At 36.7% G+C, this 23,028-nt stretch overlaps 1 protein-coding gene and 1 long non-coding RNA gene across 2 annotated transcripts in view; one reads left to right on the forward strand and one right to left on the reverse strand.

Moving 5' to 3' along the window:
* LOC134804691 (basement membrane-specific heparan sulfate proteoglycan core protein-like) overlaps positions 1-23,028 on the forward strand; it is a 185,765-nt gene that overhangs the window by 27,875 nt on the left and 134,862 nt on the right. The window lies entirely within an intron of this gene.
* LOC134804946 (uncharacterized) overlaps positions 6,621-23,028 on the reverse strand; it is a 371,780-nt gene continuing 355,372 nt past the window's right edge. Inside the window, exon 2 of the long non-coding RNA XR_010146206.1 lies at positions 6,621-6,719. This is a non-coding gene — a long non-coding RNA (uncharacterized LOC134804946). The remainder of the gene's footprint in view (positions 6,720-23,028) is intronic.

The raw sequence follows: 23,028 nt of genomic DNA on the forward strand, positions 1-23,028 counted from the left end.
CGACGATATCAGATGATGATTATGATAACTAACCCCCCACGCAAAAAAGGGTTGTTAATAAGTTTGACCGCTATGTCTGTCTGAGACACCGTAGCTCTTGAACGGGTAAACCGAATTGGATGCGGTTATTTTTTATTTATTAGAAATTAAGTTTTATTTGGGTGGTTTTTAGACATGTTCTATAATAATTGATTAGTTGCGTTGGGAGTCTTTAGAGTCTTTTAAAAAAATTATTGATATATCATAGTAGAAGTGCCTTATAGACGACCGACCCTTTTGCTTGAAAACGACACATACTTCCTATTAAATAGTAACATTAGGGTAAAGTAGAAGTAATTACTGCATTCAGTTTTTTTAATATTTTTACTTTTTGTTATTAACTAAGTAAGTACTTACCTATTGTTTTTTATAAACCTAAAAAAAGATGAATTAGGAGCGTAGGACCTACTTATTTCTTTTATGCCATTTTTTACAAAAACTTCAAGAATTCTAGTATGTTTACAATAATATTGAACACATTAAAAAAAAAAAGTGAATTGTATCTTTACTTAATAAATTTCACATAGTCAAAAGGGATTCGACTTTAGACGCCCAATTGATAAGTAGCTTCTAATTCTGAGTCTCAAACAATGAGGTCTCGGTAGGTATCATTATATATTTTCCTCTGTATTATCGCTTTATATTTTTGAACACTCGAAAAGGAATTACGGGCATTGACAATGCGCCCCAAAGCTAAAGGTATTTACTTTTTGTCGGTTTCGCTGGAGAGGCAGACATCCGCGTCTTGCTTACATACATTTCATGAGCTATTAAACCCGACCCCAGCTTGAACGGATCTAACTGAGAAACTTTACAGAGCTGACAACAAGTAAGTATACCTGCTGCAAAATATTTCATTACTCATTGTACTTATACTTACGTAACACGGACATACTCGGACACACATAGATAAAAAAAAATTCTTTAACATTATAATGGTACACGAACAAAATAAAGTTATCACACACACATAAGTATATACAGAAGGATCGTAAGCAGCTGCACAAAATAAAATAAACTCCTGCCGCAGTTAACAAATAAACAAAAGAAACTCATAATGCTCATTACTTATTAACATGTATAACGTTTTTATGATTTAGTAAATATTTAAGATTTATCAAAGATTGGCATTCAGCAATTATTAAGTATCCTTTACACTTTTTTACTTTTAGTGTGTTTTCGAATTGTTGTTTGCAATATCGAGTTGTGATCGGACCGGACACGTTCTTGGTTCAGTCAGTTTTGACTCGATTTAACTATCTGCGTAAGTATGTGAAACCCAAATACAATTTTAATAATGTACTTACAAAATATACCTATATTTTTCTCAGAATTCGGTAATTTCAAATTATTTTGCTTAGTAATCGAAAATGGAATTTTGTTATCATAACAAAAATACAACGTCACCTCTATTTACTGTAACAAAATTTCATAATACATATTCATTTTTGGATTCCATACACTTATCAGAATTCGAACAATAAGAACGTTATTTAGTTGTTAATCAATAATTTATGATAAAGTTCTTAATATATATCAATAAGATAAACGACATTTTTGATTAGTCTCAGGCTTGGCTTAGGTCTCAGGTGCACACACCAGGGGCCCATTTCTCGAACGCTATTAGTCTAATAGCTAATACACTAATAATTAGTGTGTTGTTATGGCAACCCATACGATTTGACAGTTCATGGACTAATAATATTAGTCTAATACCGTTCGAGAAATGGGCCCCAGGGTTGTGGGTACGGGAATAATTTTGTGTACCTACATATTTATAACGTTGTTTATGGTAACACAGTTACCAAACTGTGAATTAAAAATAAGCTAATTCTAAGCACATTTGGAGCTTACTAGCTAAAATAGGTAGTAAGTTCCAAATGTGATTAGAAATGTTGAAATAGTTTCTACGATACAGTGTTGGCCGAAAGTTAATCCAAATTGAAAATGTTGGCCATTAACCATTATAAATTGAACCTTAAACCGTAACGGACGATTACAGTTTACGATTCAATTTATAATGGTTAATGGCCAACATTTTCAATTTGGATTAACTTTCGGCCAACACTGCTACGATACACACCTTACCTATTTTTTGGCTAGTGTAAAACATTCCCGCACCCAAAACCCCGGAGTTATGTAATAAGTCATGTAGAAACTTGTTCAATAGTATACTGGGCAGACTAGAAATAGGTAGATAATATATGCTGGAGATAATATTTACTGTCACACTAAACTTTCCGTTGTCACACTTAGAGCAGCCGTCGCGACTTGATGTGCTTTGCTACGGAAAATCATGCCTTAACGGTGAACTAGAGAAATTAGCCGCCCGCCGCTCATCGCTGCTGTGCATTTACAGATGAATCGCGCACTAAGAGTATTTAATGTTGCTAATATAATAGGCAACCGTAATAAGAAGCAAGTGGTTTTTAATTGGAAGAAATTGATATACCTACATTTGTATTTGTTATAAGAAACTTTTAAAGAACTTACGAGTATACAGACTGGACGCCAATAATTATCCAACTTTTTACACAGCGCCTTAGGTCGTGCTACGGCAGTAACAATTGAAAACGAACATTCGATTATGTAATTAGGATGGTTTAAATAATAATAAATGATATAATAATTTCGTATAAGTATATAAATAATAAATGTTATTGAAATATTCATAGGATTGTTTTAGATTTGGTCACTGTATATTTTTTACTGTTCAATGAAGCTTAAATAAATAATAAGTATGATGTACAATTGATGTGTCGATTCAGCGTTTCCACTGTATCGCGTCAGGCCGACAGGCGCGGCGTCAAATGATAAGTCCTTCAAGGATCTGCGAGGTATTAAGCATTAAGGATTCACTTACAGGGGATTTGTCACCGCGCTGTGCGTCTCGTCACCTCACCCTTTAGTCCTTCGGTGTGATGTATACAAGTAGGTACCGTCGCATAGTGGCCACGACGCTTTGAAATCACTGAACACAAATTATATACGTACAATGCATATAATATATCTCACAATTAGCAACAATTCAAGAGTACGTACCTAATGTCGGTAGTAAACTTGTTCGTTTTTTGGGTAATTGCTTTTCTCGTATTGTTAATATGATTAAGTACATTTTTAGGGTTCCGTACCCAAAGGGTAAAACGGGACCCTATTACTAAGACTCCGCTGTCCGTCCGTCCGTCCGTCTGTCCGTCCGTCCGTCCGTCTGTCACCAGGCTGTATCTCACGAACCGTGATAGCTACACAGTTGAAATTTTCACAGATGATGTATTTCTGTTGCCGCTATAACAACAAATACTAAAAACAGAATAAAATAAAGATTTAAGTGGGGCTCCCATACAACAAACGTGATTTTTGACCGAAGTTAAGCAACGTCGGGCGGGGTCAGTACTTGGATGGGTGACCGTTTTTTTTTTTGCCGTTTTTTGCATTATGGTACGGAACCCTTCGTGCGCGAGTCCGACTCGCACTTGCCCGGTTTTTTAATTATGTATCTATTTGGATAATTAATCGAGCACCAAGCGCTGCGTTGATTTAGGCACAGAGCGATAGCTGAGAAACTGATTTTTATTCGGTTAGGAAAGTTATGAGTTTTTTAATGTAGTTTGTATTAAGAAATTTAAATGAGAATGTTGCAATATCTACGCACTTAACTTAGTTTAGGTATCTATGAATTTTATTTCTAGAATAATATTCTAGTTTATACTCTCCTGTTGAACTCCTGTGAAAAATCACTCATTCATTTATCACTTAAAATTAATTTTGACGAAATATGCAAAAGCATTTTTACATCATTAATCAGTGTCTACGTTTAGATGGCGAGGAATCAGGTAAATGCAGTCCTCAATACGCTTTAATAATCGTAGGTAGGTAGGTACTACTCAGGAAATGACGATTCCACCCTAAGTACGAATGTATACTTAATGTATAATTTAAACTTTATTGAGGAGAAATTATTATAGTACTAACCTAGTATTTACCAGATATGAGTCACAATTACTTTAGCTACTACCTAAATCGGATATACCTACCTATCTGTACATATTTGTTTACGCACTTTTATTTACCGACACTGCGTAATGCGCATATTTCTTTATAATTTTGTAATTTAATTATAAACCACTTTTCTAATACCTATGTGATTCAGTTACAATCTGGAATACTTACTTCAGATGAAAATACAATAATGTGCTAACATGGAGCCGATCTGATGCTGCAGTCGGAAGGTAGCGAACGGAACTCCTCGATGGAAAAACACAAACACACCGAATTTAGGCTCAATTAAAAGGTCTCAAAAAGTACTTAATAGACATGCAAGAGAAGAAGTACAGTCTTCAAGAAAATTGCGTGTCACAACTCTTATTTTTAAACTAACTACGAGTGGTCCCATATTTATACAACCCACAACTTAACGTGTTCTCTGTCTTTCTTATACAAGAAAAGTGTTACGTATAATAAATATCGTAGGATATAGAATTATTATAATCGTTTAAAAATAATTCAAACTAGATTTATTAGACATTTTTGTAAACTGGCGCGGTCATTTACGTTAGGACAGTCAAAAATTACCTTGAATTTGTTTTTAATTTCATAAATTAAAATATTAGGGTACAGCAGTTGACTCCTATTTTACCTTTGGTCTTGAATCTCTTCAAAGTGAAGGCTTTAATTGAGTCATGCTCAGGTCACAATGCTCGAGCAGTTCCCATATATGAAAGTGGACTAAATAGCTTCTGTTATACAGAGAGTAAAAGGAATACGAGCTTATAATGATCGCATGTTATTATTACGCTTAGGCCTACCTACTACCTATAGTTATAACTTGTTAAAAACGTGATACAATTGAACGTGATACAAAACACAAACATGCACTAAGTGCTAGTTTGCTGACAGTTGATTGTCTTTTGTTTTCTGATGTTGCCTGGAAAACTGGATAAACGTTTCAAAATAATCTCCTCAATAAATTAAATGAATAAAGCATATGAAAAACGTTTCCACTTTGAAAACAAAAATGTGTGTAGTTGTGTCTTAGCAATGTACTTATCATAAAAAGGGTTCGTAAAACATTGCAAGATGCGGCAACAGTCGCGGCTGGCGCGTGCGAGTGCCGCGCCGCGCGCCGCTCGCCGGGAGGTTCAACAATTGTTCGGGAGGAGGCTCGAGGGAGCGGCGACAAAGGACCCTCAGGGTGACGATCTCACCGTCTGCCTAATGCACCACCAGTCTTATCATTCGAATAACTACATTACAAACAAATCTAACTTCATTCGTTATACCTAATCAGTAAACTAATTAAGTAGGTACAAGTATGCATAACTACATGTTGAAATAAAACAGTAACAATATACGTACCTACTTAACAATTTTTTACTAAAATAATATGAAAATAATAATACCTGAACATTACACCAGTACCTATCAGTATATTTTAAATATTTTTTTTTCTTTTTATACAGCATGCATCATTGAATACAGCAACATGCACAAAAAACTTCAAAGTATTGTCACTGTCAAAACCCTTTTTAAGTGAATCGCGTTATTCCTAGTTTTCCATATCGCGTCAATGCTAAGGGTAACAATTACATTTCTGACCGCAGCTGCACTACTGGTATTGAACGCGTCGGTGTTATTGTCAAAATCCATAGTAAAATGAACAGTAGTGCAGCTGTCGTTGGAAAAGGACTGAGGTGATGGACCTTAACGCGTAATTATTCTGTGCCCTAGTGAGGTAACTAGCACTATACGTGCGTATGTCGAAAAGTTAAAGGGCCATATGTACTGTAAAACTTTGTACAATACACGTGCAAAAATCCACAGATCTCGTGCCTCTCACGACCTTCGGGTACATTGAAAATGAATTAAAATAAACCAGTTTTACACATTTTTATTTCTTAAAAATTCTTAACACTAAAAATTATACGATACTCGAAAAAAAAAAAAAAAAAAAGAAGTAACTGCCATGCATGCGCTCCTAAATGACACAAGAAAAACAGTAAAGAAATATACGTTGCACTATAAGTGTACAAATTATTTTAGATAGTAGATTGTATATATATCAAAGAGAATATATAGTATAGAGGGGTCCTGTCATAGTAAATTTTGGAGTCACAGTAAATTTACTGCTATCTATCGACACACGACTAAAACTCAAACGAAACGGTGTCTTCACGCTATCTAGCCGACCATAGGCCAAAGGTGTGTGCGTCATCTATCCGAGAATAACTTTTTCTTGATTTCCGAGGCACGTTTTTTCCTTAGACTTTATTCATCTTATACGGAGTTACATATGTCTTTGCTTAAACTTAGTTATATTTTTATTCGAAATCACTTTTTTATTTACTGAAAAATCTTTAAAATTGAAATTATACGATACTCAAAAAAAAAGGAAAGAAATATACTATGCACTATAAGTGTACAAATTATTTGAGTTACAACAGTTATTTGTACAACAAGAGATCAAAGTTTGATATTTCTTCGAGTGCTTATTTTGAGTCCCGTGCAACCGAAAGATTCTATAGTGTAATTTAGAATCTTGATCGTAGGAAGGGACTCAAAAGCACACGAGATGTAAATAACTCGCTACGCTCGTGAATCTATTATAGAATCTTTTGCTTGCACGGGACTCAAAATAAGCACTCGAAGAAATATCAAACTTTGCTCTCTTGTTGTACAAATAACTATTTCACATTTTTATTGTGAGTGCAAAATAGGTTACGGACCACGTAGGTCCCTAGGACGCCACACGGGTTAAATCGAATATCGTTTTTTTTCTTTAATGATGAAAATATTGTTGTATTAGAAAGATACATCTTTCAACTATACAACTATCTTTTCTTTCAATAATCCTGTAAAAATTAAATATGCATGAACATACTGAGTTTTACAGACTAGAGTAAAGTAACGCAAGTCTTACCGTTTGTTTACATTAGGGAATATTTTGTTGTTATAGTCGGGCAAGAATTCTTATCACTGGGGTTTCAAGTTGCAGTTATCAATGACTGTTGTTGTATTTCGAGGTAACTTTAAGTGCTTCATTCATTCCCACTTATAAGGGTACCTATGGGAGTCGTGAATATGAAAAGTAATAACGCGAGTAATTTTTGAATTTGGCTGAATAAGGTTGAATGACTTTAGATTTGAAGAGGAGAGGAATCGAGGGAACTCCTCAAATCTTAAATACATATAGTGATTTTTGTGTTTTTATCAACAAATCAAGAATATACATTCAATGAAGTGTGAGGAAGTGAAACTGCTGATGATGACCAGAACGGAACTCTTTAACGACGCATAGCTCGCGTTTGGCGATTTGTCCTCTTCGTTATGTTTGTTAAGCAAGTTAGGTTTTAAAGCCACATTTATGTCAAGCTCAAGTTCTGAACATGGGATCCATGAGGAATCGAGGGAACTCCTCAAATCTTAAAGGCATACGTATATACATTTTTGTATTTTCATCAGAAAATCAAGCCTTTACATTAAAAACTGTCGCTTTTGATGAAGTGGAACTGCTGATGATAATCAAAACAGAACTCTTCAACAACGCATAGTACACGTTTGGCGATTTCGAATTTCGATTTTGACTTGGACTGGGACCCGGACTCGGACCCAGACCCAGACTCGGACCCGCACCCGGTTCGACCCGGACCCGGCGGACCTGGACTCGGACCCGGAGCTGGCCCTGGATCCAGACCTGGACCTGGATCCGGGCTCTTATCTGGACCTGAACTCGGACCTGGACCTAGACCCGGACAAGGAGCTGGCTCTGGATCCAGACCTGGACCTGGATCCGGGCTCTTATCTGGACCTGAACTCGGACCTGGACCTGAACTTGGACCCGGACCTTGACCCGGAAAACCCCACTATGATACTTATATAACTTGAGTACTAACAGTGATGTGCTTAGAGGTTTCAAGTAATGCGACGAAATAACGCTAGATGGCGTTAACCTCAATTATACATAGTGCCACAGCCAATGTTGGTAAATGCGATATTTTTCATCATTGGGCCATCGGATGATATCGTTGATTAGCCAACGTTACCAAAATACACAAAGGCCCATTGTTGGGCATCCGTGCCACAGCCAATATTGGTAAATGCGGTATTTGTCACCATTGGGCCAACGAATGTTATCGTTGTTTAGCGAACGGTAGCAAAATACACAAAGGCCCATTGTTGGGCATCACTGCCACTGCCAATGTTGGTAAATGCGATATTTGTCATCATTGGGCCATCGGATGATATCGTTGATTAGCCAACGTTACCAAAATACACAAAGGCCCATTGTTGGGCATCCGTGCCATAGCCAATGTTGGTAAATGCGGTATTTGTCACCATTGGGCCAACGAATGTTATCGTTGTTTAGCGAACGGTAGCAAAATACACAAAGGTCCATTGTTGGGCATCACTGCCACTGCCAATGTTGGTAAATGCGATATATGTCATCATTGGGCCAACGAATATTATCGTTGTTTAGCCAACGGTACCAAAATACACAAAGGCCCATTGTTGGGCATCTGTGCCACAGCGAATGTTGGTAAATGCGATGGTGGGCCAATACAAATTTTAATGTTGGCTACGGAACGAACCTCATCCCAACGTTTTCCCTACCGTTGGCACCGTGGGCCCCAACGAAAATGCTACTAGGGTAAACTAAAAAAACCACTATGATTACCTACTATAAAATGTACTGTATAATGATGGCAAACTTAATAGCCCCTCCCGCTGAAACCCCCGTACACCGCACCGCACGCGCCGTTAAATGGGTTAGGTTAGGTTAGAACTGCGAGCCTTACAGAAACGAAATGATACTAGAAAAGTGGGTGGTATTACCTCCGTTTCTACATATTCCACCAATTACAATAATCTTTCACCGGCCCCCATAGAAGTCGGTTTCTTTTCTTAAAAATTATTTGAGCGATCTTTCGAACTGATTCGACGTAGTGTGGTCAAGTGGTTATTGCTTGAACGTGTAGGGGCGCTCGGTCTGCGCTTTTTTTCCCTTGCCTGACCGACAACAAAAAATCAGTGTTCCGTGTGTTACACCAACAATGCTGAGTCAAATAAACTTACAACTTAATTACAGAAGCTATCGTAGATTCGTAGATAATTGTTGTTAGTTATCTTTGATTTCGAACATCGCTACATTTTAATACTTCCATCAATTGCGAACGGGAATGTTTCTTCCTTCTTTTCCAAGGCGAACCCTCTTGACGTCTGACGTCTATCCGAATTTTCTCGACGTATGTACCTATAAACTAAATTGTTTTAGACACTAGACAGATCTCACACATAATCGAATCACTCTCCAACACCACTAATCACTGATCACCAACACAGTAAACAAATGTTGAAATCACACTTACCTATAACAAACAATGTCAGTAATTATCTGCACTCACGAGTAAACCTAGATATTAAACCATCTAAATAATTTTGGAAAGAAATAAAAATTTGGGAAATTATTAAAAAAAAATCACCAATTATATTTATTTCAATAACATATCAAGCTTTAAATACAATAATCAACAAACTTCAATCATACTACTTGTATAGGAATCCCGCGCCGCGCACGCCTCCTGCGGTATCCTGACATTTCGCTATATAAAGGATAAGCCACAGCCTAGGCCGTAAGAGATAGAGAGGTCCGGTTTTTTTCAAAATGTAGCCTAGATCAATACCCCTAGGGATTTTTTTAATTTATTCGATATCGCTTTTCTTTTTCGATATATTGTCGATTTAGTGCGAAAAGACTTGAGATTTCCGAAAAGAGTTTTTGACTTTTTCAAAATATTTATTCAGCATATTGTAGCCCTTGTTAAGACGAATCTTTTGAAACCTGGACTATTCATGTAGCCCTAAAACTCACGAGACCAGGGCGATGTCTCACTCTGTCTGAAATTGGAGGGCTATACTGATGCGATCGGAAAAACATTTTCAATGTCAAAAGGTAATTCGCAACTCGTGTCGATTTAAAACACTCCCTTCGGTCGTGTTTTAATTTATCGCCACTAGTTACGAATTTCCTACTTTTCGCACTTGTATTGTAATGTACCATTAACTTAGATTTCCTAAAGTATAGTACGTACAACAGGTATTAAATGATTACTCAGCAACCTAATGAATATTTCACAGAATGATGTGTGCTTGTACATCGCGCTTGTCGTTGCAAGTTTTATAACATGAATAAGGTCGTGCGTTTCACTTCTTGGAAATAAAGGCATGTTTATTTTATCCTATTAAATGTAAGGCACAATCACTTAGTCTTAACTTGAAACTTGCTTTATTTTTTTACTTAGATACCTACACAGATTTGATTAGAACGCAAGAGTTAAAATATTGGATGCCATTTTACCTACCTTTGCCCTTTGAGCTGCCTATACCCAGCTAGATCGCATCCTCGTACATACCCGCACGTGTCACCTCTAGAGTTACTATCACCAATACTGTTATTAAAAATTAACTTGCGGCACGATTCGGGAAATGAAAATGAAAAAAAGGCGCATGAAAATGACGGCGCTATGCGACGTAAGCGCCAGCCGCCATAAGGTACCTTTTGCCGTGGAACGTCACATATCTTTACTATTTCATATCTAGTGAATCTCTAATTCATTTCCCGAATCGCGCCGTTGTTATCTGATACGAAATACCGACACTTGATAGACAATAAAATTAGACTTCTTGGAATTCAATAAATCCTGTGTGTTGTCAGTGACTAGAACCCAGGCATCTTTACCTAATGTAGATCAATTAATACAATAATATTTTTATATAAACATGTACTACGTGTATATTCATTAGCATGTTGTAGTTCCGAGAGCTGAAGATACATTTTACTAACTTGGGCCGAACTAGGACGCGACTGCGAGAACGCAATTTTGTCGATTATGTGGGGTGAGACCTAGTTTGAGAGCTTTTACAGGTAGGTTCTTACATTACTAATTGTTTATGTATAACAGTAACTGAACATGAATAATTGATTGAACAAAACAGAATAACATTATTTATGACATTAGGTTTAGGTTCTAAAATACTTGGCCACAGACTCCCACACAGTTTACAATGTTTTTATTTATATCAGACTCAAGCTTGATAGGTTCTTAATATTTGTTTTTGTACAGACAATAGAAACATAACAATATTACAATTGGGGCCACTTGCACCATCCCACTAACCCGGGGCTAAGCGGTTAAACCGTTAACCAAGTGTCAAATTGTACTGGTGACTCTAGGTTTAACCGGTTAACCCCGGGATAGTGAATGGTGCAAGTGGCCCTCAAGATCTTAAAAATTAAGATTTTACGATAAACAATATTTTTATTATTTATTTGTTGCAATAGCGGCAATAAAATTATTCTGAGTCAGTATATTTAAGTTAAACAGATAACGATTTTATAACAAATCTAAGTTTTAAAATTTGTCGTTTTTATTTTAATTAAAAAGCCGAACCAGTGTTTTTCTGTCTAATAGCTAAAAATATTTAAATTATTACTTAAAAAAAAAAAAAAATTTAAATTTAAATCTATTTATTTCCCAAAAAGTACTTAAATCTACATACATATGTGTGCAAAATCTCTAGTATGAGATTATGTGCGCGGTCACTAAACTCGCGTTTTGTTGTTACCTAACTAATTCAGAATATAAACAAATATCTACTTACCTTAATTTAGCTAATGGTTTTTTTTTAGTTTGTTTGCCAGTATATTTGCCAGAGCATTGTCATTTGTGAAATATTCTTTTAGAATATTATTGACTTGCGATGGTTTTGTATTTTCTAATATATGTACTAATTCCTTAGGTAATTTATTTAATGTATCTGGGAGAATATACCAACAAGTTCTTTTGCCATATACATTATTTGCCTTTGGCACCGTGTACATTGGTAAATTCTGGAGTTGACGCAATTTATTAGGTCTCTCTAATTTTTGCAGGTGAGTTATTTGATGAGATTGTTCTTTAATGATTGCTGCATCAACTTTATCAAATACATTCATTACTTTGCAGTATTTAAACAATAGGGCATAGTTCTCTCTGTACTTAGTTTTTATTTTATATGGTACTATGGTTTTAATAAGTCTTAGTTGGATATCATATATTCTTTGTAGGTAGGTTTTGTACGTTCTACCATAACTTGATAATCCATAGCTAATAACCGAGTCTGCCAACGCCAAATACAGTAATCTTATAGTTTTATACGGTAGCTTGTGCTTTAAAATACTTAATTTGGCTAGGATTGATCTTAATTTATTACAGACTATATCTAAAACGACTATACTTAAAACGATACGCTAACAAATATAAAAAAAAAAGCAGCCTATCCATTTTTGCCGGTGTTAATTTTCCCCAATATTGACGCTCTGCGTGTATTGTGTTATCAGTTTACAAAAGAGCGCGTATTAATCGGATGCACTTCATTGTTGAATTTTTTTTACGAAAACTATCATAATTTTGGCATATATTATATTTTATTGTGGTATTGGTATTTATTCACTTGATACAATTTGACCCATGCATAACGTGCATACAAATTTATCCCCGTGGATAGACGACCAAACTAATTAAGGTCGCCTCCAGAATCTCGTGAACTAAATTGACATAAGATTGACAGATAAAATGATACCAGGAATAGCAAAGAAAGAATAGTCACGAGTATGTGTCGATAAAATGATGTCGTTAAGTAAGATATTGCCCTTACTACCCATGTGATAATTATAAAGGAGTCACAAACGATTTCGATTTATATAAATATGACGAGAAAAGTGGTTGATTCGATTGTAAGATTCTGACGTTATCGATCAAATCAAGAGGTTCGGATGCGAAGTTTGTTTAAAAACAATAGGTTTCTCCAATATTCTTGTCTCTATTACTATAAAATTGCACAATTTTCGAAATACCTAGTAACATTTATTCAAAATTACTTAAAGTTACATTTGAACTGACCGCGCAATAGTAGCGCCCCTAGCGGTGAATTCTCGCGATATACTCTAATTCAATATTTTTTAGAAATTATCGATAAGAACAGCACTGGCCAAACTGTGGTATCATTTGTGCACATTGGCTTGTCAATTTAGTTCGCGAGATTCTGGAGGCAACTTAGTTCAGTAGAGCTTTGTTTCAATCTAACGAATAAATCTTTACCCTCTTAAGGGAGTAAATAGGGCGAAGAAATACAAATGCACAAGAAAGTGTCAACGATTGCTTTGTAGAATAAGTTGTAGTATCTACCTCGAGATATTACATTAACATAGCAGGAGATGCGGAATTGCTAGACGCATTGTTTATATTCCTGAGATGCCAGGACAGACCTATTTACTCGAGAAGGCACGCAGACACCTCGGGTAATGAGATGTCCTGCTAACCTAAACACGCAATGATCAGCCAATGTTATTTATGAGTATTTGGTAATTCTATCAGAGCATGTCAGTGAGAAGTCTTGTGTTTATGTGTCTCATCTTTACTTTCCGTAAGTATTTCTATTTTAAATCGCACTATTTTACGGACCAGGGGGCGATTTTTGAAATTCGATCACTCGATTTCGTGTATTTCGTTAAATGATATCTCCACTACTGGGCGTTTAAATTCTACTAATAGAATTGAAATCGAGTGGTCAGTACCACTAGATTCCAAATTTCGATCGCTCGTATTTCAAAAATTAGCATTTCGCCGTTTTCCACCGATTTTCGAGTGACGAAATCGAGCGATCGAAATTAAAAAATCGGCCCCCAGACGATACCACTAGTAAATGAAAACTTTTAAATAATGTCATGGTTAATTTAGGTACAGTGTCGTGATTGGAATGATGGTAAATAATGAAGTTATTTCAATATTTGGATCAGTGTAAGAGTAATGTAATAATGTCAATATAATTACATTAATATAAGTACATTCGCGTCAGGGAAAGATGATTGGAATGATGTATGAAAAAAGAAAAGGAATAATTAAAAATAATGAAGTTATTAAAATAGTTTGATATTTTGAAGCAATCACAATATAATTAAATTATATTGATAATGAGACTAATGAGTGGAGCCATAGATAATTATGTAAGGTTAGAGTAGTAGTTATAGTGCTAACTCCATACATAAGATATTGACAAGAGTGAGGGGAGGTTTTGAAAGAATATAATATGTAGGTAAATCAGTAGTGAAATACATGTAAATACTTTGCTTTTTTGAATTGAAAACTTTTGAAGTGAAAACTTCTTTAGCGGCGCTGAGCACTTTTTGAGGTGGGGAAAAAAATGATAAACTCGAGACAGCGTAACGCGTAACGCGCTGACGTCATGTGTGACGGACAATGTTATTCACCAAAGAACTTAAGTAATAACGTATCATAATCAGGTCAATTATTTAAAACTGGACTTTTATATTAAGCAATAAAGCTCAATGTTCTAATCTTGTACGGGCTGAAATACGAGGATCTCACAGTTACATTCTAACTTTATAACAAAGAAACAAGAAACAAGAAAATCGAAATTTCGTTATCTAATCTCTCTATCACTCTTGAATATTCGAGAGATAAAGAGGCAGATAACTAAATTTCGATTTTCGCGTTTACCGGTAGGCCCTTGTTAACAAACCGCCTTGATGCATCAATGTCATATTTTATTGTCTGTGAAAACTTGTCAAAAAACAGTTTAGGCACAGTATGTATAAGTTAGTCTATGAATTTACTGAGTCGGTAGTGCTGCACTCTGGCGGCAGAACATTGCAGTAATATCCCCTATTATACATAGTCATGAATCTAGTATTAAACTGGATTGGGCATGAGTGGTGGGGATAACTAACAGAACGGGATAGTCTTACGTATCTTTCAGTAGGAGTAGCAGAGAAAGCGCTATTATTGTTTGTCCTTATCACAGTCTCACATATTTTTTTTCCCCACCATTTTTTTAGCATGGATAATGGTGGGCAACAAATAAATTCGACCAATCGCAGTGTCGCATTTGCGTATGTTTTGTCCCTCACAGAGGCACGCGTATACCACTTCTATACGATCCTACCTTCTATGTACATAGTGCTGCAAGCATTTGGACTAGTCATTGAGTTTTCACTTCTGTCGGCACTCCCGGAGTGCAACCCGTCGTTTTTTTTATGTAAATCGTGTTATTAATTGCTGGAAGTGAACAAGCTGTGAGCAATTTTCGTTTTTATAGAACTAAAAATAAAATGTTATTTGAAACATTGTAATGTGTTGCCTATCGGAACTAAGTAATTAAATTACGTATCCATTACAGCGCGCCGTGGGCTCTCGTCGCCATTCGCACACTCGCCGCCGATTTCATGGGGGTTATCCATTCACGAAACGTTTACTACTCGACTTAGACATATCCAAACTATAATTTGACACTGATTCGTATCAACTTTGTGTAATTTGATGCCAGACTTATTTTTGATGTTGCAAAGTTATCGTTATATTTTGTTATTTGTAGCCTTATTCAAATCACAAAGCTTACTATGCTAAACCGCATAGCTTAAGCTGAACCAGTATGATAGTGAACTCCGATTACAAACAGTTGTTATTACCTATCTAAATATTAAATGATATTAGTGCCACTAGTGGAGTCTACATTGTAGTCGAGAGTCGTTGTTTTACAACAATGTGAATTTCCCTACTTTATATTTAATTTACAGATATTTCGTCATATCATTACATTTAGACTATATTTATCAGATTTGTTCGTGGCCGTAATCATCCAACAAAATATTAAATATAACACTTTAAAAAATATTAAATAAAAATAAAAATATTTTTTTTTATAAAATATTAAATATCTTACTAAAATGAGCATTCAAATATGTAGAGACGCCATGAATATTTGGCTAACGGCGAACTTTTCGGTATTACTTATTATTATAAAGAAAAATTCACAGATTTCGTGCCTCACACGACTATCGAGCACATTGGAATTGAATCTACGGAATTCGAAAAAATATTGTCGCTGAGCGACGAGAAAGTCTGGATAAGGAAAAAGTTACAAAATAAAACTACAACGATGAATGATAATTATTTTATTCTTAGATTAACACAAGTATCCTGGACATAACGCACGTGAACAAACAAATTGCAAAATTTCCACACGCGTATCGAAGTTTGAATAATTGTCGCCGTGGCGCATAAGTATAGGTACATATTTCATTTTTCGATTAATAAGCAGGATATATTAATGTTCAAAGTACAAGAAAATTATTACACGGCAAATCCGTAGTCAACTCGAGAAGTGGTAGCCACATCGCCGTTATCGTCACTGGAGTCTTGATCGGCAGCGGCCCATTTGCTGCAAGATATGAAATCGCCGTTATCGTCACTGGAGTCTTGATCGGCAGCGGCCCATTTGCTGCAAGATATGAAATTTTCTTGACAGCAGTTTGACGCGACGAGAGATGCCCATAACAGCGTTTGTCTATGTTGCACCAAACCTGAGTCCCAATAGGTACTACCAGGGTTCAGCATCAGCTATCTTGGGTAATGCTCTACCATGTGATCATCATGACGAATCGGATGTCCAAAACAGCGCGTGCCTATGTTGCACCAAACCTGAGTTCCGCTAGGTACAACCAGGGTTCAGCATCAGCTCTATCTTGGGTACTACTCTCCTAAGTGCTCATCAAGACGAGTCGGATGACCAAAACAGCGTGTGCCTATGTTGCAACAAACCTGAGTTCCTTTAGGTACAGCCAGGGTTCAGCATCAGCTCTATCTTGGGTACTACTCTCCTAAGTGCTCATCGAGACGAGTCCGATGACCAAAACAGCGTGTGCTTATGTTGTATTAAACCCGAGCTCCACTAGGTACTGCCAGGGTTCAACATCAGCTATCTGCTAGCAGCCGCCAGCAACATGCTGAGGTGAGACCATTTCGTGGCACTTTTTCTTTTTTATGTTTCTCTGTATAAGTTTTTATTTTGTGTTTGTGCTCACGAATAAAATTATTTCTATCTCTATCTCTATCTCTATCTCTACCTCTACCTCTACCTCTACCTCTACCTCTACCTCTACCTCTACCTCTACCTCTACCTCTACCTCTACCTCTACCTCTACCTCTACCTCTACCTCTACCTCTACCTCTACCTCTACCTCTACCTCTACCTCTACCTCTACCTCTACCTCTACCTCTACCTCTACCTCTACCTCTACCTCTACCTCTACCTCTACCTCTACCTCTACCTCTACCTCTACCTCTACCTCTACCTCTACCTCTACCTCTACCTCTACCTCTACCTCTACCTCTACCTCTACCTCTACCTCTACCTCTACCTCTACCTCTACCTCTACCTCTACCTCTACCTCTACCTCTACCTCTACCTCTACCTCTACCTCTACCTCTACCTCTACCTCTACCTCTACCTCTACCTCTACCTCTACCTCTACCTCTACCTCTACCTCTACCTCTACCTCTACCTCTACCTCTACCTCTACCTCTACCTCTACCTCTACCTCTACCTCTACCTCTACCTCTACCTCTACCTCTACCTCTACCTCTACCTCTACCTCTACCTCTACCTCTACCTCTACCTCTACCTCTACCTCTACCTCTACCTCTACCTCTACCTCTACCTCTACCTCTACCTCTACCTCTACCTCTACCTCTACCTCTACCTCTACCTCTACCTCTACCTCTACCTCTACCTCTACCTCTACCTCTACCTCTACCTCTACCTCTACCTCTACCTCTACCTCTACCTCTACCTCTACCTCTACCTCTACCTCTACCTCTACCTCTACCTCTACCTCTACCTCTACCTCTACCTCTACCTCTACCTCTACCTCTACCTCTACCTCTACCTCTACCTCTACCTCTACCTCTACCTCTACCTCTACCTCTACCTCTACCTCTACCTCTACCTCTACCTCTACCTCTACCTCTACCTCTACCTCTACCTCTACCTCTACCTCTACCTCTACCTCTACCTCTACCTCTACCTCTACCTCTACCTCTACCTCTACCTCTACCTCTACCTCTACCTCTACCTCTACCTCTACCTCTACCTCTACCTCTACCTCTACCTCTACCTCTACCTCTACCTCTACCTCTACCTCTACCTCTACCTCTACCTCTACCTCTACCTCTACCTCTACCTCTACCTCTACCTCTACCTCTACCTCTACCTCTACCTCTACCTCTACCTCTACCTCTACCTCTACCTCTACCTCTACCTCTACCTCTAACTCTATCTCTATTTCTATTTCCACCACCACAAGAATGCATAGATTGTCGAATAGTGCGTTCTGACTTTATGACTATTTTAAGGTTAGGCTACAGGGCAAACCCTTAACCCGATCGTCTTTGTTTTAGGCTCAAATTGTAGCTGACTAAATTGTCCAGAGCCGTTTTTCTCAAATTTTTGATATCATTCTTCGTTTCCAAATTATCGAGCACCAAAATCAAAAATTCGGAAAAAATAGAATTTTATTTTCACTATTTCGACCATAACTTTTTTCGTTTTTGACTTTCTCGAATAATTATTTTTGCACCTTTATTAATTATGCGTCTTTTGAGCCTATTTTTTAATATCATACATTCACAACTTTCCGAGATATAAGGGGATCGCACTTTTTCGTGAAATCGGACCCTATACTGGAGCGAACGAAAAGACATTTCCAATGTCAAAAAAAACAATTCAAATGTATCGTGTAACATAATAGTAGGTACTTAACATTTATGTATTATTGGGTAGGTATTATAAATGATGACACCATTATTGCTAAAATTTGTTTTTATCATAGGCAAGGATTTTTTGACTCTAACTACATAAACTACTGTACGGCTGAGTGTCAAAAATAAAATCTTATAAATTGACTACATTTGATTTTATTTTCTAGTTATCATGTAAAAGTCACTGAAAATGTAAGTACACACTTGGCGTAAATGGTGCACCTGGCGCTTCGGCGTCACTATTAGGGGCATTTCTGCTTGATACGTGCTGAGATCAGCACTAGCACATTTTAGTTTGTAGAAATTTATTATTATTATTTGTTATAATAATAATTTATTAATATTTGAACCCCCCAAAGACTATCTAGTCTCTGGGGGGTTCAAATAAGATCCCAAATGGTATTCAGCGATAACAAATATTTTAATTTACGTTGCCTAGGCTCACTTGGCTAGGCGCAGCTAGTGTAGTTCTGATACCACACTTTACTATGTCTACCAAATTAAATTATAGGTATACTTTTATGGAATTACTTATCTTATCGGTTAACTAATCCCTTAAAAGATCCCTTTTATAAATTTCTGTAATTATTTGTTCAGTATAAAATGCATATTTAATGGTTTCAGAAAGATATTGTCAATCAAAATAATGTTATGATACAAATGTGGATACTACATCAATGAACTCTGATTATTTTATACTAATCATAATAATCGACCGAGGAATGATAAAATAAGCACGCACCAATATCCATAATAACTTCATACATTACTACCACTAATAATATAACCAATTTCGCGTAGGGATGTGACGACCCCATCGCCCGCTAGCTTTCCCAGTACAATAAGTAGACCGGGCCGTGTCCGAAGTTCGTTTTCTATAGAAAGCATCACGTGATCACCTGTCATCTGTCATAGAAAAGTAAGCGCCGGAAGCTCCGGCCCGGACACGGCCCGGTCGGCCTGGTCTAACGTGAGTCATCCTTTACTCCTTGCCCTACCATTACTTTGAACTAACTTATGAGTAGGTACCTACAACACATATGCGAAAGTATTTTACTGGTTATAGGACGTTGGAAGGTTCTAACGACGAATGCATTTTAAATTCTCTTCGATCGACTCTATTTATAAAATTTTAAAAGTAGCCCGCTGTCTAAAAAATGGTCAGTGTAACTTGATTTGTGTGACATTGTCTCAGTACCGTAAAATGGGGTGAGTAGGGATTGAGGGGGCATAAGGGATGCGGATGTTTTAGTTACTACTTTGATTTTCTGGTTCAGGTTGCTCAAAGAGTAATTTTATTTATTATATAGTTGGTCAAACCAATTTATCAGTCAGTAAGAACAAGTAAGAACCAGGAAAACTATACTTACTCATCCTTTTCTTTTGGGTGCTAGTACTAGTGTAAGACAAAGATAGTATGATTCTCTATGTCCATGATTAAAATGAGACAGGCCTTTGACAAACTATACTTTTAGTCATATCTGGACACGCGCAGCGTATCACGCCAAGTTCAAAAGAAAAAAGAACTGGCGACGCACGCCGTGTGTTATATTACACGAACCATTTGGAGCCACTTTTAACCCCTGAGTAACCCAGAATCTATTAGAGTCGGACCAAAAAAAGTCTGCAGCGGATTTGATAGCCCACGCAGTGCAAGTGTCATTTATACGACATAATTTCATAGAAGTTTGACGTTTAAAATAACACTTGCACTGCGTGGACTATCAAAGCCGCTGTATACTATTCTTTGTCTGACTCTAAACATAAACATATGATGAATACTAATAATTTTCGTACAAAAAGTAATGATATCCCATCAAAAACATAAATGTGAAATGAGAGCCAAGTTCAATATTAATAATATTCGTCGTTGTTGATTTCGCCGGAAAAAGAATTGAGATCTATATGGGTGCCAAGTTCTAGTTTGCTTGGGGTGTAATTAAAGTTTAGTATTAGCCTTGGCTAGTTATCTACAACATGTACAGTACAGTGTAAAAATATGGTTGCACAAATCATCTCAAAAATATGTCCCATAGTTCTTATGTCAGCGAATTAGGAACTATGGTACATATTTTTGAATAAGTTGTCTACACCCATATTTTTACACTTGACTGTACCTATTTATAACGGCTAGACAAATTAACCTCAACTCACTGATAATAAGGAAATACGAAAATAATAATTAACCATCTATATTATTAACATGCAGGGCACAGGGGGCATCTGATACTAGAATGATTTCGTTAAAAGCTTAAATCAAAGCTAGACCGTTGTTAAGCTCAGTGTCGAGAATAATTATTCACGTTGGTTCTAATTTTAATTCGAAGAGAGGTATCGTGGCGTTCACTAATTGAGCAGACAATTAGACGAGCCCCACCTTCATTAAAGTAGGTGAAATACCATCTCGCCGATAACTTTCAGGGTTCGTGTAACGCATTTAAGTGTTTACCTTTCTTTACCTGGTGTTGGCCTAGACAACTAAAGCAATATACCATGCACTATCATAATCTCATTTTTAGTAAAAGTGATCATGTTCCTTTATTTAAGAAACAACACTTTTTTTGGAGATTATTTATGATTATGACACGAGAAATCGTTAAATTAACCCCATAGTAGTTAATTAGCTTGGAAAGTATTTTTTGTATGTTTTCATATACCTATGTGCAATAATTATTTAGAATTCATCATTTGCTACCTAGAGAACCTAACTCAAAAATTGTAAACTTATATTAATCTAGACAATGGATAGTAGTATCAATGTCATTAGTTACTAAGCTTATTTTCTGTATATTTAGTACCTACTAGTTTAGTACTTAGGATAAAAAAAAACATATGTAAGCAATATCTGTTACAAGCATGCCGTGTTTGCCTGTAATTGGGTGAATACTGTAGCAATATTATTTTATATCTTGTTATTTATAAGTATTTTTTGTATTGCACCTGATGGCGAACCTAATAAATAAATAAATAAATAAAATAAAATAAATGTATATATTTTGTGACTATGGCATGAATATTACATAAATGTCATGTACCTACTTACATAAAAAAAAAACTAGCTACGTAAATAATTGTTATTCGTTTTAGTAACATCTAACACATGCATACGATCTGCGGAGTCGGTGGTGTCAGGTACATTTAAGCGTTCTTTTCCCTAGTTTTTCCTCTTTGTACTCAATGCCTTAAGAGACTGTTTTGAACGGGAGTCGGGAAGGGAGGCTGCACACGCTCTGCTTCATTTTAGGGTCTCTTAGGCAAACTATCTTTATCATTTTATTACTTCTTCAGCTAATGTTGAAAAATTAGCTAATTAGAGTCTAATTAGAGTCAAAAGTCTAATCAATATGGCGTGTTGGTATAAAAATCATGGCGATTTCACAAACATGGCGATTGGACCGCTATATCCCGGGTTAGTGCGGTACAATTCGGCGACCGTGAATATCGTAACCTTAGCATGGTAGGTACTTATAGTGCAAACGTAGTAAGAACACTTATTTTTCCATGCATTGATTTAAAAACGTGAGCTCTGGTAGAGCTAGACCAAGAAAAGTCTGCAGCGCTTTTGATAGCCCACGCAGTGCAAGTGTTATTTATACGTCATCATTTCATAAAAGTTTGACATCATTTCATAGAAGTGAGACAAAAGCGCTGCAGACTCTTCTTGGTCTAGCTCTAGCGAACCTTTGGCTTGTGAGATTAAACCGCACTTATCCGGCATGGCGGCATGACGACTAATGCTAAATGCACAAAATAGAAAACATGGAAACTCATGCTACCGTTATCACTACCCGGTAATAACTTTTATTTTTATGGTAGCTACAGTCTCCATCAGATATATCGGAGCGGCCAAGGTGCTATTTAAAACCAAAATATTACTTTGCTAATCCGCGAAAAGATAACGTGCTAGTCAATCAGTGCTCACAAATATCTGAACACGCCTCTATTGTCAAGTTGTTTGAGTGCGTGTTCAGACATTTTTGAGCACCTCGGCCGCTCCGATATATCTAATGGCGATATATCCGATATAAATATAATACATATACAGGGTGGAAAGGCACGACGATCCTTTCCGGAAATGGGAGATAGTTTAGCCTAAGCTCTATATTTTCTCCATAGAAACTATGTTAATATGGGCAACCGTTTCTAAATTATGACCTTTTAAACATCCACGCAAAAAACTACTTTGTTCTAACCCTAACAGGTGACAGGGTCAATGAACTTACTTGTAAACAATCAGTATTCGACAGGAAATTATGCTAATTTGTTGCCATCTAACCATTTTTAGGTCTGCTTACAGCACGGTAAGAATCATTGCAGGATTTTCGCTTTCTTAGTGGTT

The sequence above is a fragment of the Cydia splendana genome, chromosome Z (assembly GCF_910591565.1).
Source record: "Cydia splendana chromosome Z, ilCydSple1.2, whole genome shotgun sequence".
In the NCBI taxonomy this organism is placed as follows: domain Eukaryota; kingdom Metazoa; phylum Arthropoda; class Insecta; order Lepidoptera; family Tortricidae; genus Cydia; species Cydia splendana.